Source organism: Ochlerotatus camptorhynchus, unplaced genomic scaffold (assembly GCF_037179485.1).
Source record: "Ochlerotatus camptorhynchus isolate MF236.1 unplaced genomic scaffold, CSIRO-AGI_Acam_v1.1 ptg000826l, whole genome shotgun sequence".
In the NCBI taxonomy this organism is placed as follows: Eukaryota; Metazoa; Arthropoda; class Insecta; order Diptera; family Culicidae; genus Ochlerotatus; species Ochlerotatus camptorhynchus.
The window spans coordinates 68825-80285 of NW_027041287.1; positions in this window are offsets into that span (position 1 = coordinate 68825).

An 11461-nucleotide genomic window follows, 5' to 3' on the forward strand; every position below is an offset into this window, starting at 1 on the left:
CTTTGAGAAAACTTCGAAACAACCTTAGGAAGAAGACAAATGTGATGGAGCTGCCTGATGCAGAGTATGTGATATATAAATTTATTCATAAATAGATCGATCACAGACAAACAGACATAACACTCGCAAGTTTTTCATCGAACAAGAATTTAACGGTCAATTTAAAAGTATCGTAGTTGGTAGTACCGCCACCTGTGGCGCGCATAGTCAATTCCCTTGCGTTTGACGTTTACACACTACCGCCATCTGTTCAGCGTATTACCCACCACAGTGTACCCAACAGATGGCGGTAATGTTTTAGCGACGATGTTTTACAGTGAGCGACATTCAATGTGATCATCATAATCGATGGAATCCATCACAAAGCAGTGGTAGAGCGCTGGTTCTAAATTACCAAAAAACGTGCGGATGACCTAGTAAACTGTGATTATCCAAAAAGGGATAAAAGTTTTACTTACAAATTGGTAAAAAGTTTACCCAAACTAAGTCAAAATCATACTTTACTTTGGGTAGTGGTTATCCAGCTTTACACCAGTTTAAGGAAACTTTTTTCTCAGTTTTGGGTAAACTTGTACCCATTTTTAGATAATTAATGATGAAAGCACAGACAAACAGACATAACTCTCGTAAATTGTTCATCGAACACATGATAAATTTAAATGTTTCTTAGTTGGTAGTAACGCCACCTGTGGCGTGCATAGTCCACTGTCTTGCGTTTGACGTTTATACATTATTGCCATTTGTTGAGAACACTACCCATCACAGTGTATTCCACAGATGGCGGTAGTGTTTTAGCAACGATGTTTTACAGTGAGAAATATTCAATGGGTTATGTCTGTTTGTCTGTGATGAACGTAACTCACAGACTGAGTAAATTTGTGTTGCTATTTTTTTCGCATGCAAATTTATTCAGTTTTGTAAAAAAGAGATTTACTCATAGCTATCCACTTTTTATGAAACTGAGTAAAAATTGTGTGCGTTAAATAGATTGCAATATAATTTTACTCAGTCTGCGAGTCACTGTCATCGTCCTTAGTGTTAGTAGCACGATTAGATGGAATGTTGATGCCTCCAGTAAAGTTGTTCAGCTGGACAAAACCTATTGAATGATGGCATCTCTCGGTGTTCTGTGCATAAATGGATTATAATTAAAAAATTTTTTTTTAGATGTGCGACCATCAGTAACGAATTATCTGTGTTGATGCGAGATTCCAAGAATCGAATCACGATTCACATATTTGGAAGTTAAGCGATGCACGGTTATACATGCAGCAACTTCATAGAAACGGTGATGTGAACACAAGGATTCTTGGTAGAGCTTTATTCTTCCGTATAATTTGTTAAACCCAACTAATTAACACTAAGGCTGTGTTCCATTTGGTGAATGTTCACTTAAATGTGACACATCGAAAATAAATTATAATGTTCGAAAATCCCTCTGTTGTTTACCGTCTGATTTTTGAGAAGGTGTTTGTCAAAATTTATTCCTGGTCTGCCAGAAATAATAGCAGGTTTAATTGAAAATTGTCCATCAGTCAAATTTAAGTGAAAATCCACCAAATGTAACACAGCCTGAATTGGGTAAAGAGGTGATATTTTATTCATGGGATAGGTCTTCTGCACGATTGGAATAACTTTTCCTAATACTTTGACAAATAATCGATTTTTCAGGTGATGCAGGGTATCCATCTGAACCATGGTTGTTGACACCATACAGAGCTGCCAATGAAGGAAGTCCAGAAAGTGAATTCAACCAAAAGCATAGCAGAGCACGTGGAATAGTTGAAAGAACGATAGGAGTGTTAAAGAACCGATTTAGATGCTCGACAGTTTCATTATTTGCCTCACAAGGTGGCAAAAATTGTGAATGTATGTTGTGCATTACACAATATTTGAATAGCTCACGGTGTCGAACAAAATAATGAATAGTGTATAATTATCATAAGCTATAAATGTGTTGATGCTTAGAGCAATGTTGTTAGAATAATTATTCTGTTCTCAAAACGGAGGAGTTAACTTTTATTAATAAAGGTTCTTTGGTTCATGAAATCTAATTGCAAATGTTCAAAAAATTAGTAAAATCTTACAAATAGTGTAGTCACCGATAGATTGACGTGGTAGCTAGGACAAACATCATTCAAAACTGTGACCAAGAAAACACTAGCTCCATCTTCTATCGTGATGACACTTTCTATGGGTTATTCGTATTATTCTATTAATGTGAGTAGTTCTCATCGAGTGTGTGATGTTAGCATACAGAATTTACCATTTACTCCACGTTTAAATTTATCGTTGCATATTTTCGGAAATGGTCAGGAAACGAGTGTCTCGTCAGTTTAGTCAGTGGTGTAGTAACAGACAAATAGGCAAGTGCTGCAAGCAGACAAACAAGGCTAAGTGAAATGCATTTCATGTGTCAACGTAGCTGTCAAATGCATTTAAAATGCAATGAGGTACATGGGAGATGGAGTAGATCACCACATGAAGCTAAAACATAAGTAATAACTTAAACGGTAAGTTTAAGTAATAACTTAAACGGTAAGTTTAAGTAATAACTTAAACGCAATCTGTGACGTAGATAATTGCGTGTACGTACAGTGCAGTTGTGTGTGTCCGATTGCTTCACCGCGGTAATACAACTCATTGTTTAAAATGCATCCGTGCTCATCATTGTGTTCATTTTGTTCATCTTTGGTGTTCGATAACTGAACATTTGTTTCAGTTAGTGGACTTTCAGCTAAAAGTCTTTCAGTTAGCGAACGCCTACTGTACATCAATAAAGTCAAATCGATTTGCGGCCTTCGACAAAATTGTTCTACATAGTTTTAAGTTTGATTAAAATTAATCAATTTTAGGATTTTTAACAGGTGAACGACCCATAATTTTTTTTTAATTTTCCCGTAAATTTAGATCATGACCAATCATAATAAATTTCGCACAGTGACTGGGGACCTCAATACACACCGAAAAAGAAGAAAGAAGGGGGAGGGTTGTGATCCATATCACAATATCATATAAACGTGACCCACCTTAATACAGCGTTTCTTAATCTATGGGTCGCCACCATTTAGCATTTTTTTTCTTGATTTGTATTCCGATGTTCACCAAGCTACCGACGCCAGGGAGGCGCGCCCACACCTGGATCCTACCCATCGACCCATCAACTCATGAACCGGGGACCAACGGCTTTACTTCCCGCGTGATCAAAGATGTTATGCTTCAGAACATCCCAAATAAAAAACAAAAAACATAATTTATGATTGCAGTTACGAATGCGTCGTTTAAGATTATTAAGCATATTCTAAGAAAAAATGACCTATACCTCATTGCAGTCCAGCAATATTGCACAATCACGCTATTTGCAACTTTCTTTTGAAAAAAAAATCTTCCTATGGATATTTTTGTATTCCTTCTTGCACTTCATGGTTAGCAATGTATACTATGGTTGATCTACGTAGTTTTTGATTAAATTACGCATGAGTACGAAGAAAAAATAAGTTAAATTATTTTTCCCCTTGATTTTTTGAGCCAATTTTGAAGGGGGTGGGACAAAAACTTTATTTTTTTGTAATGGTCTAATTGTTAAATTACAGTACCTAAATAACAATAATTTTTTAACTACAACCATGCTTGAACCATACATTTTACTGCTATTGTAACATATTTGTTCCGAAACAATAGGTTTTTTATTGTTAAGATATTTAACAACCCTCCTTGTTATTGTAGACTTGCCGAACTCATGATTTTTATTGTTAATAACCAAGACTTTTGTAGCTATTATGTAGCAATGGACAACAATGTCAATAGTTAAACACAGACAAACACAGACATAACACATTGAATATTCCTCAATGTAAAACATCGTCGCTATAACACTACCGCCATATGTTGAGTACATTGTGATGGGTAGTACGCTCAACAGATGACGGTGGTATGTAAACGTCAAATGCAACTAAGAAACATTTAAATTTACCGTTACATGCGTGTTCGGTGAACAACTTGTGAGTGTTATGTCTGTTTGTCTGTGGTATAATATGTTCACAGAAAAAATGAAATTTATTGTACTTTTATTTTAGATTTGTTTTCGGGATGCAATTACCACTGCCTTGGAATAAGTACTCTTAGTTTTGAAATTAATTTAAGAATTCTGCATTCAAGGATGGTATGGAATCCTTTAATTAATCCGCTTATAGTGTTATCTGGCCTTTAACTTCTATTATTTCTTACATATTGTCATTTTAATTCCTAAACATCTGACCTATTTCCCAGGGCACCGGAACATGCCCAGAAGTGGACAATGTGGTCCATTGCACTCAATATTGCCATCATTAATCTTGTTACATTACTTGATTACTTACATCTTCACTCGCCGAATTTTGCGACGGGCTTTACCAGACTACGGAGACGGGATGGGTTTCTCTAGGTATTTCTTCACTACAACATCAACGGGAGCAGATCAATGGAGGGCCCACTGGATGGACACACAGAACCAGTTAATAATCGAATGCCGGATAACCGAAATGGTCGGTTATTGTGTTATTGACACCGAGACATGGCCGCGCAGTGCGTGTAGTTCTGAAAAGAAATACAAACAAAAAGTAATACACATCTGCTTGCTTCATTGCATTGCAAGCAACTTACTTGGCGATAAAATTTTCCCGGAACGGAAGAATCGGGATACAAAGTTCCGATCGACAACCGGATGAACACAAAACCGACAAGACCACGCACCGTTCCAAACACCGAAGCAAACAATCGACATCCGAATCCAGGTAATTTTAATTGTCAACGGGACACAGTCACTCATTAGGGTACATCTGAAAAGACGAAGAAAAAAAACAATCACTACGCAACTGGTTGCTTATTGAATTGCAACTCACCTGACGATAAATATGCAGAACACTTTGATTTCAAAATTACGGGCTCAAAACCACATTGAAAGCGATAAAACCGCGAATAAAACAATCAATACTTCAAATGTTACGTGAGACTTCTTTCGAACACGCGATTCGCGAGTTTGGAGTGACGTTTGACAAGCAGACAAAAAAACGCATTCGTACGAAAATAGGAATAGCCCAAAATCGTTCGAACGGACGATGTTCGAAAGTTAGAATAGCTTCGAACGAAAACGGGAATGGGAAATTGCTTTCGTTTCGAACGAATCCGGTTCGTACGAAAACGGGAATTGACGAGTGCACGGATGGATTTGAGTTCACTCACTCGACAAAAAGTGACACAACAGCGGGGCCCTGTTTACTAAAAATGAACACATATGTGTTCATTTTTAGGCTGTGAACCATTTGCCAAGTTAAATTTAACTCGTGGTTAAAAGTGACATTTCGAAAGTTATTTTCTATGTTCGAAAATCCCCGTGCTGTCGATCGACCGGTTTTCGAGCCACGGTTGTCAAAATTTAACTTCTTGTCTGTCAGAAATCCGGAGAGATTTGAGATTTGGGCGTTATTGCTTTTGTAAACAAACACGTCAATTACTGATTTCTCTTGAATAAAAGCTCAATCTCACAAACAAACTATACCAAATGATAGAGGAATCATTCCTCTACCTCATAGTGTTATTACTTTTCGAGATTGAGCTTTTATTCGCGAGAAATCGGTGATTGACGTGTTTGTTTACAAATGCAATTACGCCCAAATCTCAAATCACTCCGGAAATAACCATGCTCGGATAGCAGGGTTAATCGATAACTTTTCATCTGTCAAATTTTAACCAAAAGTTAAAAAAATCCACCAAATGGTTCAGAGCCTTAGTAAACAGGGCCCCGCTGTTGTGTCACTTTTTGTCGAGTGAGTGAACTCAAATCCATCCGTGCACTCGTCAATAGAGGTGTATATGTATACTTGTTCTTCTTGTCATGAACATTTGTCCCATTGAAATCAAATCGAAATAGGCGTAGCAAAATAGCCTGTTTTGCTTTGAGCGTGCAGTGATTGTTTGAGATTGTTCCAGTGTGCAGTGAAAAACAAACTGTACTTTTCTGTTTGTTTTTTTTTTACAAAACCTTGATTAATGGCATCTTTCAATATTGATGTTGTCGATGCCCGTGAAATTAAATTGGCGTTGACGACGAATCTGTAGCTCTTTTTTTCCTATGGTAAAATTCATAAGCAAACGTCAGACTCTGCATGAAACATGGCAGACTTTGTAATATCCTTTCACTCCCGTGAAAAATCCCATAAGAAACTGTCAATCTTTGAAAGAAGTTAGGTTTTGACAACTGTGGCTGAGTTTTGCTCGAAAATCGGTCGATCGATAACACAGCTAGTTTCGAACAAGTAAAACAACTGAAATGTCACTTATAACCACGAGCTAAATTTAACTCGACAATTGGTTCACAGCCTAAGAGCATAGAAAAAATCCATAGAATTTTTTTTACGTAATACGTGCATGGTCCCTAATTAAGAGATGAAATCAAGCTGAACATTGCATCACGTCCTAAGTAACACTGACAGTTTCTTTTCGTCGACTTTTTCTTTGTATCCTCAAGGCCATTTAAAGATATTCCCAGGTATTTTCAGCATACAGATCGATAAAAGAAGCTTACGACAAACACAACAAGAAACAGTTACACTCGCAGTTATGTGCTCAAGTTATTAAAGAAAGAGAAAGTCGACGGAGAGAACCGATCAATGTTACTTAGAACCTAATGCAATGTGCAGCTTGTAATACAAAAATATAACTTCAACACAGACAAACATAATATTTTTCATTGTAAAACATCGTCACTAAAACACTACCGCCATCTGATGAGGCTGGATATAATATGTAATAAACTTCCCCCCGCTTTACGGTACGAGTTTCTTATCAACTTGTACATATTTTTTTAATAACTTTTTACCCAGTAAGATGCCATGCTGACAGTAGTGTGAGATTAAAACTGACACCTTACATTAATCCATTGTATATTAAATAAAAGGAATTCACTTTACGTTAGCAATTTAAAATGCGATTTATGCACGGATGCAACAATCAAGAATTTCTTAATATGGGGATAGGATGACTGCAACAGACTACTCTTTCTAGCACAAGAGCTGTTTTGTTCTGTCATGTCCTTTTTACCACTGTCAGTTTGCCCAAAAATGTCAAAATTATGTAAAAACTACGGTGCATCTATATAGACTCAAAAATTCCACACGCCATCATCATGTGCCTCAGCCTCACACTTACTTAGTTGAGGATTTTTTTTTCTTGATTTGTTTTCCGTCGATCTTGTTTTTCCGTGCTGAGCACCAATGCTACCGACGCCAGAGAGACCCATCGAACTCATGAATCGGAGACCAACGGCTTTACTTCCCCGTTCCCCTTTTAGGCAGGCGGCGCCGACTGGGATTGAACCCAGGCCTGCTTGCCACTACACCACCGGCGCCGCTGTAGCACTTATTGTGAAATACATCAATTTCATGTGTGAATTTTATGCCGTGAAACATGCATCAATACTTGTGGTTCAAATTGTGACACACTTTGCACAGCTTTGCACATCATAGTTCAATGTTGTACAACATTCTATTTTATCGACTTCTACTTTACCGACTCCAAAATTGAATCGACAAACATAATATGTACATACATATTATAAATATATTATAAACAAAGCTGCCAGAGGGCAGAGCTTACACATGCCTTTTTTTATGGGTCTGATTTTAGATTCGATCTTGAACTGTTGGGGGTGTGCTACTGCCGTTGCCTTTGTTTGATCTCACTGGGCCACGGTTATTCTCATATGTGAGGCTGGTTGATAAGGATGCAGTCACAACTCATGTTTCGATGGTAAACAACAGAACAACCAATTCACATCGCATTGAAATGCAAAACACTTCAAATCCATCTGTTTTGAACAGTAGTGTGTTTCAATGTGCAATACACTTGAACTGATAGTGAAAGATTTTCAACATTTCAAAATTTAAATCACTTGAAATCAACGTGTATAGCAACCACTGAAATACACTTAACATAAATGTGAATGTAAATATGCACAAGCACTTGAAAAATCAAATGTTTAAACACTTCGATCAGACGTGTGAGCTGTTTTGAGTATAAAAACGTATTACGTTTCAATTCAACATAAATACAAGTTTAACCCAACTGCACTTACCGAAAAATAGATCACACGCGATCGAGATTTTAGAAAATTTTCAATGCTTTATACAACAATCTGTTCATATACATTTAAGCATTATCATCAAAATTGAACGTGGCTAAATAAATGGTAATGGTTTGACAAGCTATTGAAACAGAGTTGTTTTTAAACTCATATGAAAAATTTATCTGATTTTAAAATCAGGTTGGCACTAAATTGTGCTTAGATAACATACTTTTTGATTTTATTTTTTTGTTAAATTGAGCGGCTAAAGCCGCTTGTAATTATTAAAAAATTACGGAAATTGTTATCAAATTTCCAATCCAATTGATAGAAGCATTTAAACATTCTTATGAAACATTTTAAGCAACATGATTTATAAAACTAGTAAATTTTCTGAACTATTACCAATTCAGAGAAAATATTTTTGGTATTTGGCGTCAGATTATTTGACTACCGATGATACAATAGCAATCTGCGGTTGCCAGCTGCGTTGAACATTTTCCCTCGATATGGGAATATTGACCAGAAAAAAAAAACCCGGAAGAAACAAGGAATTTTAAAATTGAAAATTAGTTGCCACCCTGACCTTGAGCAACGATTTTTTTATATAACTGATAAGAAGATTGAAATAATATTACTGACTGAGATATTAGAAAAATTCAAAATTGCGGCACCGGTGGTGTAGTGGTAAGCGTGACAGCCTCTCACTCCAAGGCGCCTGGGTTTAACCCAGTCGGCGCCGTCAGGATTTTCTGGGGCATAAAATTTCTGATCACGAGGGAAATAAAGCCGTTGGTCTCCGGTCTATGAGTTGATGGGTCGAAAGGTAGGGTCCAGGTGTGGGAGCTGCTTCCCAGGCGTCGGTAGCATTGGTACTCAGTACGGAAAACAAGATCGACGGGAAACAAATCATGGGAAAAAATCAAAATGGAGATCAAATATACCCATCTACCCAGGGTGGTCCAAAAATTTGAACTCGCAGTGAAATTATATCAACCTTGCTTTACATTTCATCTTATGTAAATATCTGCATACGCTGTATAAAAGTAACGGTTCGCAATAATTGCGTTCTAAGAGCAAAGTTTTTTTCCGTTTCCATTTCACGCGACATGTTTTTAAGATTAAATTTTGTTTCTGCCCTTTCCCAGAGTAGCACGCGACATTCTACAAACAGACCAACAACTGAAAGGATGTGTGCCCAACAATGAAACGCAAACGAATCTCAGCGTCGCCGTCTGTGTGCTGCCGGTACCTAGAGACGAATTTTCTTTTCCCTTTTTGTTTTTCCTCTGTGTTTTCAGCATCGTATTCATTACCCATAGAGTTTTAGTGGTGAAATTCGGCACAACGGAGACTATGTGATGATGACGCCGCCGCTGACGACGACGATGACGATGGGGACGAGGACGACGTCGTGGTTTCTCAAATGCTGCTAGTCTGATCTGGATCTTCGTCGGTTTCGGTTGCCCGACCAAGCAAGCGTTTAAGGGAAAACCCGTGAAAACGCGCGTGAAAAAGCGATTGTGATATTTACTGAGTGAGCGTGAAAATTCAAACAAGTTTTCACCCGCAGCGTTCTAATCTTCTGTATTTTTGCTTTCTCGCCTGTCGAGTAGAGGTGGTGTTTTTCAAATTGGATGGAAACGAACCATCTGTTGATCGTTGACTACTACTGCTATGGGCGGAGGAAAATGTGAGAAAAGCGATGAAAATTAATAGGAAAATTAATATGCCATAGAGAAGTAGATTATCTGAAGCAATCAGCGGTGTCCAGGGAAAATTTATGGCGATAAAATGTGATCTTGTGCCTTGTCGGATTTATTAAGTAGAACGAGTGAAAGATAACCAAGAAGAGATGGCAAATTCTCCTGAAAATGGTACGATCAACAGCGATCTCTTGGAGCACTTTAAGATGATCGATGTGAAGGTCGTTGACAAAGAGCAAGAGGCATTCTCAGTAAGGGTCGTAAAATTCTGGAAAAAGTTGGAATTAAAAAGTGCACTATCACACGTGGGATTACTGTTATCGTTGGCGATTTACTGTGGCGTAGGAGGAGTGGTAAGTTAAGCACAAGGAAACGAATTTTAAATTTACATTTGATCTACTAAAAAATAATACTCTGCTGTTTTGATCTGGTACCAACGCTGCCTTTTCTAGTAAAAAAAAAGTTAAGGGTTGTGTGCAAAGCACGACCGCATTGTTGACGTAAGACTTCGGGTTTCGTGTGTGGCTTTATTCAATAATAAATTTATATCAAAATAAAAAGTAAAGAAATTTAACTCCAAAATTTATAAATATTATCTGACCGTGAAAATATTAAAGCTGAACGCGTCTCTGGGAGTATCTCTGATCCCTTCAGAAGCTTGGCTTAACGAAATGCTTACGAAAATAATCGCTTAAATAGTGAATGGATTACGGGACTGTCTTTATTTGCGAAGAGCCTTCGATCTCACACACTTAAGCGTCGTAATCGAGCTTTATACCATGGAGGTTTTGGGCAGTTCTCCTCAGAGGCACACAATCCATTATTAAGTAATCAGTTCACAACTTCGTCTAAGTAGTCAGAATACAAGTCAAGCGACTGACAATCTACCTGGGCCAGTGAGCTATTTAATGCATCGAAGTCAGTTCTACGAAAGTGCAGGCTTTGTATATCCACGGTGCAGGTATGGTTGTTAACGCAGCTCAAATTAGATTTACGGTTAGGAGGAAGATACATAACGTTGATGCTTATAATGTCGTGTGATGTCGTAATCTTCACCCATAACTGCTCAAGAGAAGTGCTGACCTGAGCAGGATCCAGGCACCAGTTCAGTCGTTTGGAAACCGCAATCAAGACGCCACCACTATGTAATTTGGCACTTTTCATACGGTTACGGTCATTGCGAAAAACTGAGAACATACTGCCAAATAAATATGCTAAGTGAATTCGATCATCTAACCAGGTCTCGGTAAGAACTATTGTATCGTAGTTGGCCTCAACAGCAGTCAAGAATAAGTCGTCAATCTTAGTTCACAAGCCACGAACATTTATGTAATACACCACAAGTCCATCGGCTAACATAGATTGACAATCGGAAAGGCGAGCTTCAGTCGGTGATGAAAAAGACATTGCGCTGAAACGTAGAGGCTGATCAGGTGAGGAATAGGTTTCAATAAACGCATACTTACCAGAAAGCGAAGATTGGATGACCCCTTCACCGTTCTCAACCACAGTGCCAGAACGACTACGGTGGCAGGAATCAGTAAACATGACTCCGTTGAGAGGCTAAGGGGCTTCCATGGGGCGGCAGGGAATGCGTTCTGGGCTGACAGTTCCAGAAACGTGGCAGCTACGATTCGGTGCAGTGTATTCAGAATCG